Below are 22,046 nucleotides of genomic sequence, written 5' to 3' on the forward strand. Positions count from 1 at the left end.
AGGACTTGGCTAAGACTAGCTTGATACGAATTTTTTTTTAAAAAAAAATAATAAAAAAGGTAACGCTTAAAAGACACCTAAACTGGACAGGCTGTAGTATATCGGTTATAACTTTTGATATGTGGCTTTAATTAGGACAAAACCAGTTCCAAATGAAAGATAAAACTCGGGGCTACAGATTCATAGTTTGCACGACACGTAACTCTTTCTAGAACTCCGTCTATGACCAAAACAAGTTGACTCTTATGTAGTATACGGGAATAAAAATCCGAGTTGACTCAAATTTAAAAAAAAATCTATGACTCGACTCTAAAAAAAAAAGGGTTTGATAAGAGAAAAAAAAAATTAAAAAAATTCAATAAAAAAATGCACATATAAGCATATTGTCACGCATGATGCAATGAGCTTCGCAACCTAAAGTCAAGTTCTGTGTTCGACTATGGTCAAGCTTTTGGGTGTCAAAGGGTACCATGGTTAAGAGTTTGGACGCGTTAGCAAGGCAGCCTCCCTTGAGGGTGTATGCCAACGGGCGGCTCCGCGAGTTCGTGATGAAATCGAACTCAACTCCATGGTTTGGCTGGATTTAAAAACTCGGATGAACCCTTATTGCCATGAGAGTTTTCGGGTTGATAGAGATAAAATCCCCCGGGCTAGCCACATACGTAGAACACGTACTATTGTGGCAAAATAGGTAAGCTAAAATGCATATGCATATGTTACAATGCCTATTAAATCAAAGGAATATTTTTCAAGAATCTTTCAAGTCTCATCCACTCATCTCAATTAAATACCGATCACTCAAATCGATAAATAACCAAGAATCCTCTCCAGTGGAGTCGCCAAATTGTAGGCGTCGCTCAAAGTGTGCCTACGTTAAAGCATGTTGTGAATATGCTTGACACTCATAGGAAGTGGGAATTGAAAAAATACGATTAGGGACAAGGAAAGTAGGGTGTCGCCAACATGTTTTTAAGGAACTTGTAAACCGTTCACGGATCATAAAAAGCAACCACGATAAAGGGACAACAAAAGGCAACAACGATTGACCCGTGAAGGTTACACCCCATTCATAATCCATGAGACTACTAACTCTATATGGTTCAGAACCACGAAAGGAGGATCGGGGATGATGGTACGAAGTGAGTCATGGAGTCACATTCGCCCGTATTGGCCTCTACCCGATTCTTATAGTGAAAAGCATTCTTGCGATCTCAAAGGCATACAAACAAAATATTCAATTTGCTCCAAATTATTATTAAGCTAAATTGGTTGAATATTAATGCAACACATAATTCTAAAATATTGTGATCACTTGATTTAATAATAAGATTAAAAGGAACCTAAACCGGTTGTCCAATTTATCTTATTAGGCGTGATTTTCAATTACATATTCCCTTTAATTATGCAATATGGTGATCAATAAATATAATAAACATTAATATTAGAAGCAATTCAACCATAATAGTGTTAGTCAAATAAAATCATTAATTAACCTAATCATGATACTAGCTATATTAAAATAAATAAGAGTAATTAAATTAATTAATTACTCACATTGTGCGCGTTCCTTTAAATTGCTACATCATGAATAAATTATTAGTAACTTCAATAAAAATATAAATCCAATGGAAATTAAATAAAAGAAGAGTTGATTTGATCCAAACCCTCAGTTAATTATACCTTTCACGCCTTGGTTTAAGTATAGAACTTTGGGAATTGTATGGACTCCTTGGAGTGCTTAATTAGGGAAAGTATTTTGAGAAAATAGGATAGTTAGTATTTAGGCTAAAGAGGGAGAAGAGAATTATTTTATGATAAAGCTTGTTGATGATTGAAAAATGGGTGATATGACCTCTATTTATAGGGAAAAAAGAGGGTCGAAGAATCAAGAAAAGATCGAGTTCGAATCGGATTATAACTTTTGCGATAGACAACAGTTTTTGCGGTTTTTTTTTTATCATATCTTTTGATCCAAAATCAAAATAAGATAAATAAGATATCTTTGGAAAGCTCTTGAAGTTTACTTTCTAATCCAATTGAAATCAGATTAAAATATTTTATAGAATAAAATATATGTTCGAAATAGTGAGACGGTGTCAGTTTTGGATAGAGTTTGACATTTTATTCATATCTTTTCCGTTATAGCTCGGAATCGATATAATAATATATCATTGGAAAGATAATTTCAAGGGCTATCCAACCATATTAAATTTGGATAAAAAATATGATGCACCAAAATAATATCTATCTATCTTTGAACGTCTTTCAATTCGGATAGAAAAATTGGATTTTCAAAAAGAAAAGTTTTATTCAATTTCAAACTCTTTAATCTTATCTTTTCCAAAAGGATAATTAAGAAATTTTAGAAAATTATAGAAGCTTCCAATTAATCCTAATTAGTTTAGGAATGGGATTAAATAATTTGGACCCTCCACATGATCATTGGGTCGTAGGTAAGGTGGGCTTAGGTTCAGTTCGGGCTCGGTTTAATATTTTGGCCATAACTTATTCGTTATAACTCGGATTTGGGCTTATAATATATCGTTGGACAGATATTTTCAAGCCCCATCCAAATATTCAATAATTAGACCCAGATTATGGACAAAAATAATCTAAAATAAACGTTTTTATATAAAAGACACGAAATGAATGATTTTAAAGGACACGAAATGAATTATTTTGGGTTTAAAGGCACGAAAAGAGGAAAATAAGTTATGGTTTGGGGAAATGGGCTAGGAATTGGTTTGTTTTTATGAAATGGAAATATGGATTTAAGCACTACAAGATTCAATACTCAACCCGACCAATAATGGCGTTGAAAGGTTGTTCATCATCGGGTTTGGTTTTGGGGAGACATTTTTAGGTGTCTACAGCGACTCTTTTGCTCTACCTTCCTTCCCTTTGGTTGCCACTATACTTTAGTGTATGATCATAGTGGGGTTCAAGCTAGGGGTAATGCTTGAAATATTCCCTATAGTTTTTTGGCGACTCCACTGGGGAGGATTTCTATTTTAATTCCTGAGATTTATTTCGGCAATGATTTAGAATGAGTGGATGAGACTCGAAAAGTTCTAAGTATTTCATGTGCGTAATTTTTATTAACATTATTGTCATATGCATAAAAAAATATCTCATTGGAAAGACCATCCGTAATGAGTTAAAAAATAGGATTTTTACACGTAGGAAATTTGAGGAATATCTTTCACAACTAGGACCGAAATAATGCTGCGCGAAACTGGAAAATTTTATCGAGCACAGAAAGCTGCTGAGGCATGTAGGAACTAGCGTCAGGGAACAAAGTCTAGCGCCAATTATTTGACTTAAGCGCCAGGCGACAGCTTCTGTCGCCAGGCGCTAAAGCCAAATTGTGGTGCCGGCCTCTGTTTGTTGGCGCCAAGTTCTTCCAATACCGAGCCAGAAATATGCGTTCTAATTTTGACCAGTTTTTAGCACTGTTTGCTCGATCCTACTTCCTGATTGAGTTTTTCGCACTTTTTTGAAACCCATATGTGTTCTACATATGGACATAACCCTCTGGGAATTCATGCTCCATCTACTTGATTGAACGCTCTGAGCAACAAAGGGTACATCCGAGAATGTTGAATTCACCAAACCATGGAAGCGAGTTTTTCTTAACTCGCGGCGTCCCATCCACTCGCGCTAACTCTTCACTGTTAGGCTTCCGCGCGGTGCATACGGACAATTAACCATGTACCCTCTTTGACTAACCCATATCCCGAACTTTAGAGAACTAGAGTCATGGTTAGGTTGCAAACTCATTGCATCATATTGTGACTACTTGACTACTTGTGCATTCTTTGCTTGTGCATACTCTGTGTTTTTCCTAACCGTTTGTTTGACTTGTGATTAAACCTAAATAAACTAATTAATGACTAAAGGACTTTTTTTAATTAATTAATTAATTAATTAAAGCTAATAAATATGTCTAAAATTGAGTCATAGTCCCTTTAAGTCAACCCGGATTTTTATTCCCGTATACTCACAAGCGTCAACTTGTTTTGGTCATAGCCGGTGTTCTAAGAATAAATAAGAGTCGTACAACCTATGGATATGTAGCCCCGAGTTTTATCTTTAATCTGGCATTAGTTTCATCCCAATCAGAGTCACAGATCAAAAGTTATGACTAAAATACCACAGCCTGTCCAGTTTAATGCATATACGTGAAATCTTAACTTAGTCTTTGTTCGAGTCTAGTCACATGATCTAGCCACATGGTCATGACACGAGTCTTAATATGTCACCTACACTCATTAAACTCACTAGTCTTAGCACACACTTTGAGTAAATATCACCACGACCATGTCTTAGGTTCATGCATGAGTCAGTTTTTTTCCGTCATTTGAGTTGGGGGTACATTCCATCCCTAATTCTTCATATCCCTCCATCTACATCATCTTTCTTCACTTCCTCCATCCATTGCATGTTGAATAGAGTTTGAGTCAAATAATTAACAATGAATATACCCAATTTCCCTTTCCACAGTACTTGGTCAAGGAGAGAAGGGCGATTAATCAAGGACAACCTCTTTGTTCAAGTCTTACTTTTTGATAAAGCGATTCGTCAAAGAGGAGAGCTAAAAAGATAATGGAAACTCAAGAGGAAGTTAATGAACTTAGGAGTCAATTGACTGACGTGACTCAAGAGGAGTTGAAGGCTTTAGCTCTCAAAATCAATGACCCTGTGAAGCAACAAAAAATGGACCTTATGCAAGAAAGCTTGAGCAAGCTATCTAGTGATTACAAGTTTCAAGGCATTAGTTCACAAGGGGTCTTGGTGGACAAGGAACTTCTTCGGCATAAGTTCAATGCCAACGACATCCCAAAATTCAAGGCAACAGATAATCCTTACCTTCACTTAAGGGCCTTTGAAACTATAATGAACATTAAGGGGATTGATAAGAAAGTCTTTCATTCCTTGTTTTCTTTATCTCTTGAAACCGTTTGCCAACAATGGTTCTTCTCCCTTGACAAAGAGAAAACCTCTACTTGGGATGCTATTGTAAACGCTTTCATTAATAGATATAAGTGTAATATTCAAATCGAAACTGATTATAGACAGCTCAAGGTGCTAAGACAAAAAGAGAATGAAGGATTTACTTCTTTCTTCAATAAGTTGAGGGAAACTTCCGCTAAGATGATTGAGGTGCCCACCGAAAAAGAGTTTATGAGGATGTTTATCAAGAACTTACAAGAAAAGTATTCAAAGCACTTAAAATATCAACACAACTTGAATACTTTCAAGGCCGTTTATGACATCGGAATCGAGATTGAAGATGACCTCGCAAAGCAAAAAGCTACTAATAATAGTAACCACGGTGGCTGGAAAGGAAAGAAGAACGACAATCCTTCTTCTTCCGAAAACGCCCATTCTAGTAACAATGTTAGTACCTTTGATCTTAGTGAAGTTTTAGCCATGGATAATTAAGGATCTAAGAACAACTAAGGAAAGACTTCACCCCCATTGGGATGAGCTACGATAATGCCTTCGATCGACTCCATGCCAAAGGACTCATTACTCCCATTGGACCTATTCAAAATCCCGCACCTGAAAAGAGATTGCCTAGTTGGAATCCAGATGAACACTTCAAGTACCATCAAGGTAGGGGTCATGCTACTGGGAGCTGTTGGAAGCTAAAGGAGGCTATCCAAAATTTAATTGATAATAACAAGCTTCCCATGCCTCAAGTTAACAAGAAGAGCGAGTGATGATAAAACAAACAACACAAGACAAGAGGCGAGCTTCAACGACAAGATTTCGTGACCTTTTTTTCTTTTTCTATTTTTTATTTACCCTTTCCCAAATAATTCTAGCATAGGCACCTTTTTATTCTCCTTAGATTTATTTTGTAGGATCCTTATTTCTTTTCCTTTAATAAAATGAGCATTTTATTTCCTTACATACGATCATCGCATTGCATTATATTACATTAAAAAAAAAAATCCATGTCAAAATAAGCACAAGGTATACATGATTTGAGGCACCCCTTGTAGCCATATCATATTACCTTTCACCCTTCAAAAATACAATCCTTTTTTGATAAACCACTTTGAGCCTTGTCTAACGATAGACCTTTCTTCTTCAACCCATATCTACCTAACCTTGCAATGGGATGGTGTGTAACTTATGCAATTTTAAAAGCTTGAGTGAATTCAAAAGATCAAAATAAACAAAATAAGCAAAAATTAAATAAATGTGTACAAAAAGGGCAAGTGTTCCAATGTCTTTGATATGAAAATGTCTTTGATAAGAACACGTCTCAGATTGCGTCTCTTATCGAGTGCTCGGTACCGTGCCTGAGAAACATGAATGCCAAGTGAGTGATAGACCGCATGATCGGGATTGCCCACACTTATAAAAATAAAATAAATTCTAAAGCAAAAATAAAAAAGAAAAGAGCTCAAAAGTAAGAAACCTCAAGCATGAAAATATAAAGATTCAAAAGAAAAGTAGCACACCTTGGGGGCTTATCTAGGGTCTTGATCCTTTTATCTCCTTCTTCTACAACCTTTAGCCTAACCACGTTACAACCCTTAAAAAGACCTTTTTGAGGTATACACACACTTGTGCGAGGTTCGACTAGAGCTACGTTTGGCTTTATTCCTAACGGATACGTAGGCAACCTCACATCGAGGTGCGACCGAAATAAACATGCATTCATATTCACATTAACACACCATGATCATATAAATGGATCCCCTACGCTCATTACTATTTACTTAGAGCTAGACTTGGGGGCTTGATCCTTATGTTATTAGCTTACCCAGCCTAAGAGTCACCATCATTTGACTCTTCTTGTAATAATATCTTTTTCACACACTTAGCCCTTGCGGCCTAACTTTAGAATCACTTTCACACACATCACAGATACATGACCAAATATACCTTCCATTAGGAACCCTTTGTCATGGAATATTAACACAACGTTGAAGCATGCCTTGTCATATCAACATCACTTATCAATCTTAATCATCATTGCATAACAAAGTACGAAGTGCTTAGCCTCCGTGCCTAAGTTACCCAAATACTTTCATCATTGAGTCAACCATTGAGATAGCCTAGAATGGATTAATCCTTGCACCTTCAGAGATAGTATCAATCAACATTTGACTAAGCTCATTCAACATGCATTCGAAAACTTCGATTCTTTTTTCGTGTCTTTCTTTATCGGGAGAAAGTTGGTACCCTCCACAAAAATGACGGAAAATTTTTGCTTTTTTGCATTTTTCGAGTCGCACGATCACATTACAATGCACACACGAGTCATGTACACATTGAGTCATATCACGTCATATCAACTTGATTTGAGTCTAACACATGTGTCAAACACTTTGAGTCGAGTCAACCTGGAGTCAATCAGAGCGAGTCAAGTTTATACCTTGAGTCATGTCAAGTCAATGAGTCAAGCAACACTAAACCTTAGGTCAACCCTAAAGAAAGACAAGCAAAGTCCTATAGTCAAAGATATAAATGTATGTGCATCCCAGCAAGCGAGGACGTTCCCGAATTTTTTTCGAAAAAACTGCGAATATGACCACAGCAAATTCCTCCAAGATAAGAGGAGTTACATTGATCGGTAAATTAGAGATGAAAAGCTTTAATATACAAAAGACTTGAACGGATTTGGTTGAAAGGAAACGACCAAGCTCAAAGTTCGGAGCGAAACCGAGTAACAGCGGCAGAAAAAGCAGAATAGGGAAGACCCGACTCCAACGCCAGACGACAACATCCAGCGTCTAGCAATAGATTTCAGCGCCTGGCGCTAGATCCCAGCGTCTAGCGACAGAGCAAAATCGCGGCGCCAAAGATATTTCAGCAGCGATAGAGCTTTAAGCCTCTCAGAACAGAAATTTTGGGTTCCTTGGTACGCCAGTTAGCCCCTATAAGCAATTTGACATGATTGAGTAATCTACTTGATAACAATCGCAAATAAGTGATCGGCCTGACGAAAGATCATCTCACTTAGCTTGAAGCTCCTAAACATTGGCTCATCACAAAGGCACCGATATACTGGTTCAGAAGCACCGACGTAATGGTTCACAGTATTGACATACTGGTTTACAAGCAGCAGAATCGCCGACGCACTGGCTAAAGCAAAGTTCAAGCGAGCTTTAAGGATCGATAAGCGTTGGTCTTCGGTAGTTTTCTTCAGAATATTATCGCAACAACTGAGGATGACTTCAAGAGAGGTTATTTTTAGACAGCATTCGCTAAGATTGTGGAGGTTGTCACCAAGATTTGAGAACATAGCACGAGATGGGCGGTCTTCGACAACATTCGCTAAGATTGTGGAGGTTGTCACCGAGATTTGAGAAGATAGCACGAGATGGGCGGTCTTCAACGGCATTCGCTAAGATTGTGGAGGTTGTCACCAAGATTTGAGAAGATAGCACGAGATGGGCGGTCTTCGACGACATTCCCTAAGATTATAGAGGTTGTCACCGAGATTTGAGAAGATAGCACGAGATGGCTAGTCTTCGACGACATTCGCTAAGATTGTGGAGGTTGTCACCAAGATTTGAGAAGATAGCACGAGATGGGCGGTCTTCGACGACTTGTGCTATGATTGGAAAGGTTGTCACTATGATTCACGAAAGAGGCTCTAGATGTAGCAGCATTGATCGACGACATTCCCTAGATTGCGGAAGATCGTAAAAAAAACAGCAAGATGGCGTTCAGTTAGATTATGGAAAGTTTTCATAACATCAAACTGCAGCAAATCGGTTATTTCAGAGACGTGTGCTCGACGGTGCAAGATACGCGTTTCTTAACTCTTTTATCTGTTTTTACTAACGCTAGTTTGCAGGTATCGACGTTACAAGAATGATTTAGAATCGCAGAACGTTCTGAATCATTCTCCGTCCCTATCAATACTTTGACTTCTGTTTTCGAAACTTACGTTTCTCCAAACTCAGTCAAAGTGGGGGTTCTGTATACACCCATTTGTGTCTTCCAAAAACTAAACCCAGTGATGAATACCTTTCACGTCATTTAATTATCGAATATAGTGACAGTGTGAAAAGTCTAGTGATGAGGATGTTTTTATTAAAATATCTCTTCTTTCTGTTTTTAAAAATATTTCTTTTCTTACCCTATTTTTGAAAAACGTGAATTATAGTTTATTTTGATACATTATATGGGTCCAATAATTTTGTACTTAGATGGCTCTTGTAAATACATTTCCAACGATATATTATAAGCCCAATTCCGATGAATAATGAGAAAGTTATGGCCAAAATACTAAACAGGGCTCGAACCGAATTTTACCTACGACCTAATGATCATGTAGAGTGTCCTAAGGTCTAATCCTATTCCTAAACTAATTAGGATTAATTAGAAGCGTCTATAAGTTTCTAAAAGATCTTAATTATCCTTTTTGAAAAGATAAGATTAAAGAATTTGAGTTAAATAAAAATTTTCTTTTTATAAAAACTTTGCTTTTTTTTTTTAATCCTAATTCTATTCGAATTTAAAGATGTTCAAAGACAGTCATATTTTGTTTTTGTGCCGCATAATATTTATCAAAATTTTTTATGGTTGGATAGATCTTTACATTATCTTTCCAATGATATATTATAATATTAAATCCGAGCTATAACGAAAAAGATATGAATGAGATATGAAACTCTATCCAAAACTAACACCGTCCTACTATTTCGGCCATATCATTTTATCTAATAAAGATTTTAATCTGATTCTAATTGGGTTGAAAAGTAGACTTCAAGATCTTTCCAACGATATATTTTATGCCTTATTTGGACTTTCAGATCAAAAGATATGATAAAAACAAAATCCGCAAAACTGCTATCCATCGAGTTTTATTTCGATTCGAATTCGGATTCTTTTCTTTATTTTTCGACTCTCTTTTTTCTCTATAAATAGAGGTCATATCTCCCCTTTTAAATCACCAACTCGCATCAAGAAATTCTTGATTCTCTCTCTCTTTAATTTATATGCCTAGCCTTTTCTCAAATACAAAATTCCCCATACATTAGCACTAGACACACCTAGCCAAGTTCGAAATTGCCTTCGCTCTAGACTTGAAAGGTTTGATATTTTTGAGGGTTTGGTCCCAAATATTTATTTCAATTATTTAATTTAATTTTTTTTATTATTATTTTTCTTGAAGTTACTAACGTGTGTATTTTGTTACTAGAAAGAGGTACGAGGCATCCAAGTAAGTGTTTTAATTGTTTAATGGATATTATGATTTAAAAATCATGTCTAGGTTGTTATTATGATTCCTAATGTCATGTTAGGGTGTTTTGATCTTCTTAGTATCATGTCTGAGGTAAAAAATAAGTTTCTTAAATTAATTATGATTCTTGCGATGCTTCCTATTTTCTTTCCTAATATTCATGTTAGTATCATGTTACGGTTAAAGATTTAAATTTTATTGTTTAGTAACATGCTAGGGTTTGTTGTTAATCTTAGCTTGTTAGTATCATGCCTAGGATTTTGCTATTATAATTATGCTTTAACATGAACATGATTAGGATTATTATTATTATTATGATTATTATTATTATTGATTGTCATTATATTGCTTGATATATATATTTATTTTTATTGCTTGTTCACGCCTTTTATGCATATTTAAAGGGAATTTGGTACCTGTAATCACGCTTAATAAGATAATTAATAATTTTGTTAGGGTTAATATAATTATAATTCAAGTGATCGCCAATAATAGTTTTGTTTGTGCTTTAATATTCAACCAACATAGATTAAACAAGTTTAGGGTAAACCTATTGATTGCATATTAGTCAGAATGCGCACATGAATACGATCAGAATAAAGTAGAGGCCTATTATTAGGGCAGGTTCAATCTCTTTTAGGTTGGATTTGTACCTTCATCCCCGAACTACCAGTCATGGTTCAAAACCTATTGGAGTTGACGATCTCCTGGATCGTTAAGGGGTGTAACCTTCACCCTGTGAACGGTTTACAAGTTCCTAAAACTTGTTGGCGACTCTTTTGCTCTAGCTTCCTTTCCATTGGACGCCACCGTACTTTAGTGTATGATCCTATTGGGGTACAAGCTAGGGGTAATGCTTGAATTATTCCCTACAATTGTGCAATACTGCTCCTTAATAATACAATTGTAATAATTGAATCATCATAGGGTCATTGAAAGGCGAAGGCCATGACCAAAAGAAAACACACACCAAAGCACGCAATCAGCAAAGCTGAGTACATACAAGCTACAATGTACCAAACCTAGCATGATCAATTAATTAAAGTAAATAAACATACAACAAGAATTCATTAATTAAGATTCTACACTTAGACAATTCAATTCACTTAACATACTTACTAACCAATTCCAAACACTTCACTCTTTATATTTAGTTTGATTAATTTAATTTGGAGTAAGCAATAGAAGAGGTTGTCTAACCCACCAAATCATTTTGGTCCCAAATTACCATTTAAAAATAAAAGTTTAGCGCAATGCCAGAATGGGAGCGACTCCATTCTCACAAAGTTAGTCTAGGATCCCATCTAAATTTCATTATAAAATAAAAATGTAAATATCAAAAGAAAAGAGGACATGTTGATCAAACAAGCCTCGGAAAGCCACGGGCTACCACCCTGTACCCCAATACATAGTTGTCAATACTCTAGAAGTGCACACTTTCCAGAGTTTTATCGCTCATCCATGTTTCACTTTACGTGATTACAATTTTAATTAAAAGCCGACTCATTCAAGTAGACCATAGTAGACACCCATTTGTGTCTCCCCAAAACCAAACCCAGTGATGAATACCTTTCATGTAATTTGATTATCGAACAAAGCGAAAGTGAGAAAAGTCTAGTGATGAGGATGTTTTTATTAAAATATCTTTCCTTTCTGTTTTTGAAAATATTTCTATTCTTACCCTATTTTTGAAAAACGTTAATTCCAGTTTAGTTTTGTCCATGTTATGGGTCCAATAAGAGTGTAGTTGGATGGGGTTTGAAAATACCTTTCCACCGATATATTATAAGCCCAATTCCGATGAATAATGAGAAAGTTATGGCAAAAATACTAAACTGGGCTCAAACCGAATTTTACCTACGACCCAATGATCATGTGAAGTGTCCTAAGGTCTAATCCTATTCCTAAACTAATTAGGATTAATTAGAAGCTTCTATAAGTTTCTAAAAGATCTTAATTATCCTTTTTGAAAAGATAAGATTAAAGAATTTGAGTTAAATAAAAATTTTCTTTTTATAAAAACTTTGCTTTTTTTTAATCCTAATTCTATTCGAATTTAAAGATGTTCAAAGACAGTCATATTTTGTTTTCGTACCTCATAATATTTACCCAAATTTTTTATGGTTGGATAGATCTTGACATTATCTTTCCAATGATATATTATAATATTTAATCCGAGCTATAACGAAAAAGATATGAATGAGATATGAAACTCTATCCAAAACTAACACCGTCCTACTATTTCGGCCATATAATTTTATCTACAAATAATTTTAATCTGATTCTAATTGGGTTGAAAAGTAGACTTCAAGATCTTTCCAACGATATATTATATGCCTTATTTGGACTTTCGGATCAAAAGATAAGATAAAAACAAACTCAGCAAAACTGCTATCCATCGAGTTTAATTTCGATTCGAATTCGGATTCTTTTCTTTATTTTTCGACTCTCTTTTTTCTCTATAAATAGAGGTCATATCTCCCCTTTTCAATCACCAACTCTCATCGAGAAATTCTTGATTCTCTCTCTCTTTCTAAGCCTAGCCTTTTCTCAAATAAAAAATTCCTCATATATTAGCACTAGACACACCTAGCCAAGTTCGAAATTGCCTTCGCCCTAGACGTGAAAGGTTTGATATTTCTGAGGGTTTGGTCCCAAATATTTATTTCAATTATTTAATTTAATTTTTTTTATTATTATTTTCCTTGAAGTTACTAACGTGTGTATTTTGTTACTAGAAAGAGGTACGAGGCATCCAAGTAAGTGTTTTAATTGTTTAATGGATATTATGATTTAGAAATCATGTCTAGGTTGTTATTATGATTCCTAATGTCATGTTAGGGTGTTTTGATCTTCTTAGTATCATGTCTGAGGTAAAAAATAAGTTTCTTAAATCAATTATGATTCTTGCGATGCTTCCTATTTTCTTTCCTAATATTCATGTTAGTATCATGTTACGGTTAAAGATTTGATTTTTATTGTTTAGTGACATGCTAGGGTTTGTTGTTAATCTTAGCTTGTTAGTATCATGCCTAGGATTTTGCTATTAGAATTATGCTTTAACATGAACATGATTAGGATTATTATTATTATTATGATTATTATTATTATTGATTGTCATTATATTGCTTGATATATATATTTATTTTTATTGCTTGTTCACGCCTTTTATGCATATTTAAAGGGAATTTGGTACCTGTAATCACGCTTAATAAGATAATTAATAATTTTGTTAGGGTTAATATAATTATAATTCAAGTGATCGCCAATAATAGTTTTGTTTGTGCTTTAATATTCAACCAACATAGATTAAACAGGTTTAGGGTAAACCTATTGATTGCATATTAGTCAGAATGCGCACATGAATACGATCAGAATAAAGTAGAGGCCTATTATTAGGGCAGGTTCAATCTCTTTTTGGTTGGATTTGTACCTTCATCCGCGAACTACCAGTCATGGTTCAAAACCTATTAGAGTTGACGATCTCCTGGATCGTTAAGGGGTGTAACCTTCACCCTGTGAACGGTTTACAAGTTTCTAAAACTTGTTGGCGACTCTTTTGCTCTAGCTTCCTTTCCATTGGACGCCACCGTACTTTAGTGTATGATCCTATTGGGGTACAAGCTAGGGGTAATTCTTGAATTATTCCCTACAATTGTGCAATACTGCTCCTTAATAATACAATTGTAATAATTGGATCATCATAGGGTCCTTGAAAGGCGAAGGCCATGACCAAAAGAAAACACACACCAAAGCACGCAATCAGCAAAGCTGAGTACATACAAGCTACAATGTACCAAACCTAGCATGATCAATTAATTAAAGTAAATAAACATACAACAAGAATTCATTAATTAAGATTCTACACTTAGACAATTCAATTCACTTAACATACTTACTAACCAATTCCAAACACTTCACTCTTTATATTTAGTTTGATTAATTTAATTTGGAGTAAGCAATAGAAGAGGTTGTCTAACCCACCAAATCATTTTGGTCCCAAATTACCATTTAAAAATAAAAGTTTAGCGCAATGCCAGAATGGGAGCGACTCCATTCTCACAAAGTTAGTCTAGGATCCCATCTAAATTTCATTATAAAATAAAAATGTAAATACCAAAAGAAAAGAGGACATGTTGATCAAACAAGCCTCGGAAAGCCACGGGCTACCACCCTGTACCCCAATACATAGTTGTCAATACTCTAGAAGTGCACACTTTCCAGAGTTTTATCGCTCATCCATGTTTCACTTTACGTGATTACAATTTTAATTAAAAGCCGACTCATTCAAGTAGACCATAGTAGACACCCATTTGTGTCTCCCCAAAACCAAACCTAGTGATGAATAGCTTTCATGTCATTTGATTATCGAACAAAGCGAATGTGAGAAAAGTCTAGTGATGAGGATGTTTTTATTAAAATATCTTTCCTTTCTGTTTTTGAAAATATTTCTATTCTTACCCTATTTTTGAAAAACGTGCATTCCTGTTTAGTTTTGTCCATGTTATGGGTCCAATAAGAGTGTAGTTGTATGGGGTTTGAAAATACCTTTCCAACGATATATTATAAGCCCAATTCTGATGAATAATGAGAAAGTTTTTGCCAAAATACTAAACTGGGCTCAAACCGAATTTTACCTACGACCCAATGATCATGTGAAGTGTCCTAAGGTCTAATCCTATTCCTAAACTAATTAGGATTAATTAGAAGCTTCTATAAGTTTCTAAAAAATCTTAATTATCCTTTTTGAAAAGATAAGATTAAAGAATTTGAGTTAAATAAAAATTTTCTTTTTATAAAAACTTTGCTTTTTTTTTTTAATCCTAATTCTATTCGAATTTAAAGATGTTCAAAGACAGTCATATTTTGTTTTCATGCCTCATAATATTTATCCAAATTTTTTATGGTTGGATAGATCTTGACATTATCTTTCCAATGATATATTATAATATTTAATCCGAGCTATAACGAAAAAGATATGAATGAGATATAAAACTTTATCCAAAACTAACACCGTCCTACTATTTCGGCCATATAATTTTATCTACAAATAATTTTAATCTGATTCTAATTGGGTTGAAAAGTAGACTTCAATATCTTTCCAACGATATATTATATGCCTTATTTGGACTTTCGGATCAAAAGATAAGATAAAAACAAACTCAGCAAAACTGCTATCCATCGCGTTTAATTTCGATTCGAATTCGGATTCTTTTCTTTATTTTTCGACTCTCTTTTTTCTTTATAAATAGAGGTCATATCTCCCCTTTTCAATCACCAACTCTCATTGAGAAATTCTTGATTCTCTCTCTCTTTCTAAGCCTAGCCTTTTCTCAAATACAAAATTCCTCATACATTAGCACTAGACACACCTAGCCAAGTTCGAAATTATCTTCGCCCTAGACGTGAAAGGTTTGATATTTCTGAGGGTTTGGTCCCAAATATTTATTTCAATTATTTAATTTAATTTTTTTTATTATTATTTTCCTTGAAGTTACTAACATGTGTATTTTGTTACTAGAAAGAGGTACGAGGCATCCAAGTAAGTGTTTTAATTGTTTAATGGATATTATGATTTAGAAATCATATCTAGGTTGTTATTATGATTCCTAATGTCATGTTAGGGTGTTTTGATCTTCTTAGTATCATGTCTGAGGTAAAGAATAAGTTTCTTAAATCAATTATGATTCTTGCGATGCTTCCTATTTTCTTTCCTAATATTCATGTTAGTATCATGTTACGGTTAAAGATTTGATTTTTATTGTTTAGTGACATGCTAGGGTTTGTTGTTAATCTTAGCTTGTTAGTATCATGCCTAGGATTTTGCTATTATAATTATGCTTTAACATGAACATGATTAGGATTATTATTATTATTATTATTATTATGATTATTATTATTATTGATTGTCATTATATTGCTTGATATATATATTTATTTTTATTGCTTGTTCACGCCATTTATGCATATTTAAAGGGAATTTGGTACCTGTAATCACGCTTAATAAGATAATTAATAATTTTGTTAGGGTTAATATAATTATAAGTCAAGTGATCGCCAATAATAGTTTTGTTTGTGATTTAATATTCAACCAACATAGATTAAACAGGTTTAGGGTAAACCTATTGATTGCATTTTAGTCAGAATGCGCACATGAATACGATCAGAATAAAGTAGAGGCCTATTATTAGGGCAGGTTCAATCTCTTTTAGGTTGGATTGGTACCTTCATCCCCGAACTACCAGTCATGGTTCAAAACCTATTGGAGTTGACGATCTCCTAGATCGTTAAGGGGTGTAACCTTCACCCTGTGAACGGTTTACAAGTTCCTAAAACTTGTTGGCGACTCTTTTGCTCTAGCTTCCTTTCCATTGGACGCCACCGTACTTTAGTGTATGATCCTATTGGGGTACAAGCTAGGGGTAATGCTTGAATTATTCCCTACAATTGTGCAATACTGCTCCTTAATAATACAATTGTAATAATTGGATCATCATAGGGTCATTGAAAGGCGAAGGCCATGACCAAAAGAAAACACACACCAAAGCACGCAATCAGCAAAGCTGAGTACATACAAGCTACAATGTACCAAACCTAGCATAATCAATTAATTAAAGTAAATAAACATACAACAAGAATTCATTAATTAAGATTCTACTCTTAGACAATTCAATTCACTTAACATACTTACTAACCAATTCCAAACACTTCACTCTTTATATTTAGTTTGATTAATTTAATTTGGAGTAAGCAATAGAAGAGGTTTTCTAACCCACCAAATCATTTTGGTCCCAAATTACCATTTAAAAATAAAAGTTTTGCGTAATGCCAGAATGGGAGCGACTCCATTCTCACAAAGTTAGTCTAGGATCCCATCTAAATTTCATTATAAAATAAAAATGTAAATACCAAAAGAAAAGAGGACATGTTGATCAAACAAGCCTCGGAAAGCCACAGGCTACCACCGTGTACCCCAATACGTAATTGTCAATACTCTAGAAGTGCACACTTTCCAGAGTTTTATTGCTCATCCATGTTTCACTTTACGTGATTACAATTTTAATTAATAGCCGACTCATTCAAGTAGACCATTGTAGACACCCATCTGTGTCTCCCCAAAACCAAACCCAGTGATGAATACCTTTCATGTCATTTGATTATCGAACAAAGCGAAAGTGACAAAAGTCTAGTGATGAGGATGTTTTTATTAAAATATCTTTCCTTTCTGTTTTTGAAAATATTTCTATTCTTACCCTATTTTTGAAAAACGTGCATTCCAGTTTAGTTTTGTCCATGTTATGGGTCCAATAAGAGTGTAGTTGGATGGGGTTTGAAAATACCTTTCCAACGATATATTATAAACTGGGCTCAAACCGGATTTTACCTACGACCCAATGATCATGTGGAGTGTCCAAAGGTCTAATCCTATTCCTAAACTAATTAGGATTAATTAGAAGCTTCTATAAGTTTCTAAAAGATCTTAATTATCCTTTTTGAAAAGATAAGAGTAAAGAATTTGAGTTAAATAAAAACTTTCTTTTTATAAAAACTTTGCTTTTTTTTTTTAATCCTAATTCTATTCGAATTTAAAGATGTTCAAAGACAGTCATATTTTGTTTTCGTGCCTCATAATATTTATCCAAATTTTTTATGGTTGGATAGATCTTGACAGTATCTTTCCAATGATATATTATAATATTAAATCCGAGCTATAACGAAAAAGATATGAATGAGATATGAAACTCTATCCAAAACTAACACCGTCCTACAATTTCGGCCTTATCATTTTATCTAAAAAAGATTTTAATCTGATTCTGATTGGTTTGAAAAGTAGACTTCAAGATCTTTCCAACGATATATTATATGCCTTAATTGGACTTTCGGATCAAAATATATGATAAAAACAAAATCCGCAAAACTGCTATCCATCGAGTTTTATTTCGATTCGAATTCGGAATGTTTTCTTTATTTTTCGACTCGCTTTTTTCTCTATAAATGGAGGTCATATCTCCCCTTTTCAATCACGAACTCTCATCAAGAAATTCTTGATTCTCTCTCTCTTTCTAAGCCTAGCCTTTTCTCAAATACAAAATTCCTCATACATTAGCACTAGACACACCTAGCCAAGTTCGAAATTGCCTTCGCCCTAGACGTGAAAGGTTTGATATTTCTGAGGGTTTGGTCCCAAATATTTATTTCAATTTCAATTATTTAATTTTTTTTATTATTATTTTCCTTGAAGTTACTAACGTGTGTATTTTGTTACTAGAAAGAGGTACGAGGCATCCAAGTAAGTGTTTTAATTGTTTAATGGATATTATGTTTTAGAAATCATGTCTAGGTTTTTATTATGATTCCTAATGTCATGTTAGGTTGTTTTGATCTTCTTAGTATCATGTCTAAGGTAAAGAATAAGTTTCTTAAATCAATTATGATTCTTGCGATGCTTCCTATTTTCTTTCCTAATATTCATCTTAGTATCATGTTAGGGTTAAAGATTTGATTTTTATTGTTTAGTGACATGCTAGGGTTTGTTATTAATCTTAGCTTGTTAGTATCATGCCTAGGATTTTTCTATTTTTATTATGCTTTAACATGAACATGATTATGATTATTATTATGATTATTATTATTATTATTATTATTGATTGTCATTATATTGCTTGATATATATATTTATTTTTATTGCTTGTTCACGCCTTTTATGCATATTTAAAAGGAATTTGGTACTTGTAATCACGCTTAATAAGATAATTAATAATCTTGTTAGGGTTAATATGATTATAATTCAAGTGATCGCCAATAATAGTTTTGTTTGTGCATTAATATTCAACAAACATAGATTAAACAGGTTTAGGGTAAACCTATTGATTGCATATTAGTCAGAATGCGCACATGAATACGATCAGAATAAAGTAGAAGCCTATTATTAGGGCAGGTTCAATTTCTTTTAGGTTGGATTTGTACCTTCATCCCCGAACTACCAGTCATGGTTCAAAACCTAGAACATACTTTTTCAATTGAGAGATATGAAACACATCATGCATTTTCTCAAATTCCATAGGTAATACCAATTTGTAAGAAACTTTGCCTACACATTCCAAAATTTCATAAGGACCTACATACTTGGCACTCAATTTGCCCTTCTTTCCAAATATCATCACTCCTTTTGTAGGTGAAACTTTCAAAAAGACTTTATCACCCACATTTAACTCATCATCTCGCCTTTTCAAATCGGCATAACTTTTCTGCCTATCTTGTGCAGCCTGGATTCTTAAACGAATCAACTTCACTTTATTCACCATTTCCTCAATATACTCTGTTCCTACAACAAGATTCTCACTATAGTCATTCCAACACACAGGACTTCTACACTTTCGACAATATAATGCTTTGAAAGGTGCCATTCCAATGCTAGCATGGTAGCTATTATTGTAAGAAAACTCAATCAAATCCAATTGATCCTGCCAAGTACCTTCAAAATCCAAGGCACACGCCCTTAGCATATCCTCCATGGTTTGATTGGTCCTTTCAGTCTGTCCATCCGTTGTTGGGTGGAACGCAGTACTCATTTTCAGGCCTGTTCCCAAGTTGGCTTGAACCTTTTACAAAAATTTGGACAAGAACCTTGAATCTCGATCGGAGATGATGTCCTTAGGCACTCCATGTAGTCAAACTACATTCTTCACATAGACCTTTGCCAATTGTTTCTTCTTCCAAGTTTCCTTTATTGGAATAAATATTGCAGACTTTGTAAGTCGATCCACAATCACCCAAATAGTGTCATTGCCACTTTTGGTTCTAGGAATTCCTGTCACAAACTCAGCTACTTCTTGGTTTTAGGAATTCTAGTGTCATTGCCACTTTTGGTTATTGTAGGGAATATTTTCAAGCCTTAATCCCACTAGCTTGAACCCCACTGTGATCATACACTAAAGTAGGGTGGCGTCCAAAAGGGAAGAAGATAGAGCAAAAGAGTTGCCAACAAGTTTTAGGAACTTGTAAACCGTTCACGAGGTGAAGGCTACACCCCTTAACGATCCAAGAGATCGTCAACTCCATAAGGTCTAGAACCAAATAAGGGTTCGGGGATGAAGGTACAAATCCAACCTAAAAGAGATTGAACCTGCCCTAATAATAGGAATCTACTTTATTCTGATCGTATTCATGTGCTCTTCTTAACTAACATGCAATCAATAGGATTAACCCTAAACCTGTTTATCTATGTTGGTTGAATTTAATGCACAAATAAATCTATTATTGGCGATCACTTGAAATATAATCAAATTAACCCGGCCTAAACAAGATTATTAGTTATCTTATTAAGCGTGATTATGCATAAAGGCGTGATCAAGCAATAATAATAAATATCAAGCAACATAATAATAATAAACAATATCATGAATAATAAAATTATAATCATAAAAATAATAATCATAAATAAAATAATCATCATCAAAATAATAATAATAATAATAATATTCATAATCATAATCATCATAAATTACAACAATTATAATCATAATCATATTCATGTTAATATTAAAGCATAATAATAGCAAGATCCTAGGCATGATACTAACAAGATTAATAACAAACCGAAGCATGTCACTAAGCAATCAAGATCAAATCTTTAACCCTAACATGATACTAACAATCATAAATAATAGGAAGAGAATAAAAAGCATCGCAACAATCATATTTAATATTAAAAATACCTTAGACATGATACTAGGAATATCATAAGAACAATGTAAACATGATTTCTACATCATAACATCAATAAATCAATAAAATTACTTACTTTGATGCCTCGTACCTCTTTCTAATAACAAAATACACGCGTTAGTAACTTCAAGGAAAATAATAATCAAAACAATTAAATTAAATAATTGAAAGAGAGATTTGGGACCAAACCCTCAGAAATTAAAACCTTTCACGTCTAGGGCGAAGGAAACTTCGAATATGGCTAGGCGTTTCTAGATCTTGTGAATGCGGAATTTTGTATGAGAAAACAGAGTTTGAAAAAGAGAAAGAAGATGAATGAATTAAAGAATGCTAAATAATTAATGCTTGTAGATGAAAACTTGTGAACTAGGAGAATTGGTGAATGATTAGTGAATGAAAACGGAGTTTTTAATACGATATTTATAGAGAAAATCAGCCAAAAAGATAAATTAAACAAAACAGAGTCTGACGCATAAAAAACAAAGCTGGCGCCACCCTTGGCTAACTGGCGCAAGGCACCAACACTAGCGCCAGGCGCCAATGGCTAGCGCCAGGCGCCAAGGCCTGGGGTCTGACGCCAAGCTTAAATTTAATGCGTTTTCGAAAATCAGATAAGTTTTCCGTACTAGAAGATAAAATCATATAATTTCCTCGAAAATGCTATTTGATTTTGATTAAAACTCTGAAAAGTCAACAAAAGTCAATTTATCAATGCTAATTAAATTAGGAATGAAAAGAACCTTCTCGAAGAATCTAGAAGACTAAAACCATTCCTAATTGCATTAGAAATGATAAATCATATTAGGCCCTCCCCTAGATCATTGGGCCGCATATAAAGGCTCAAACCGGGCCCAGTTTAGTAAATTGGTCATAACTTCCTCAATATTCATCGGAATTGGGCTTATAATATATCGTTGGAAAGGTCTTTGCAAGCCCCATCCAACTAAACTACTATTGGACCCATATCATGGACCAACCAAACTGGATTGGCTGTTTTCTTAAAATAAGTTTTCAAAAACAGAGAGAAGAGAAAAGAAAATAAAAACTTTCCGCAACACTAGACTTTCCACACTTTTGCTTCATTCGATTATGATTCGACGTG

This window comes from Chenopodium album, chromosome 3 (assembly GCF_948465745.1).
Source record: "Chenopodium album chromosome 3, dcCheAlbu1.1, whole genome shotgun sequence".
NCBI lineage: Eukaryota > Viridiplantae > Streptophyta > Magnoliopsida > Caryophyllales > Amaranthaceae > Chenopodium > Chenopodium album.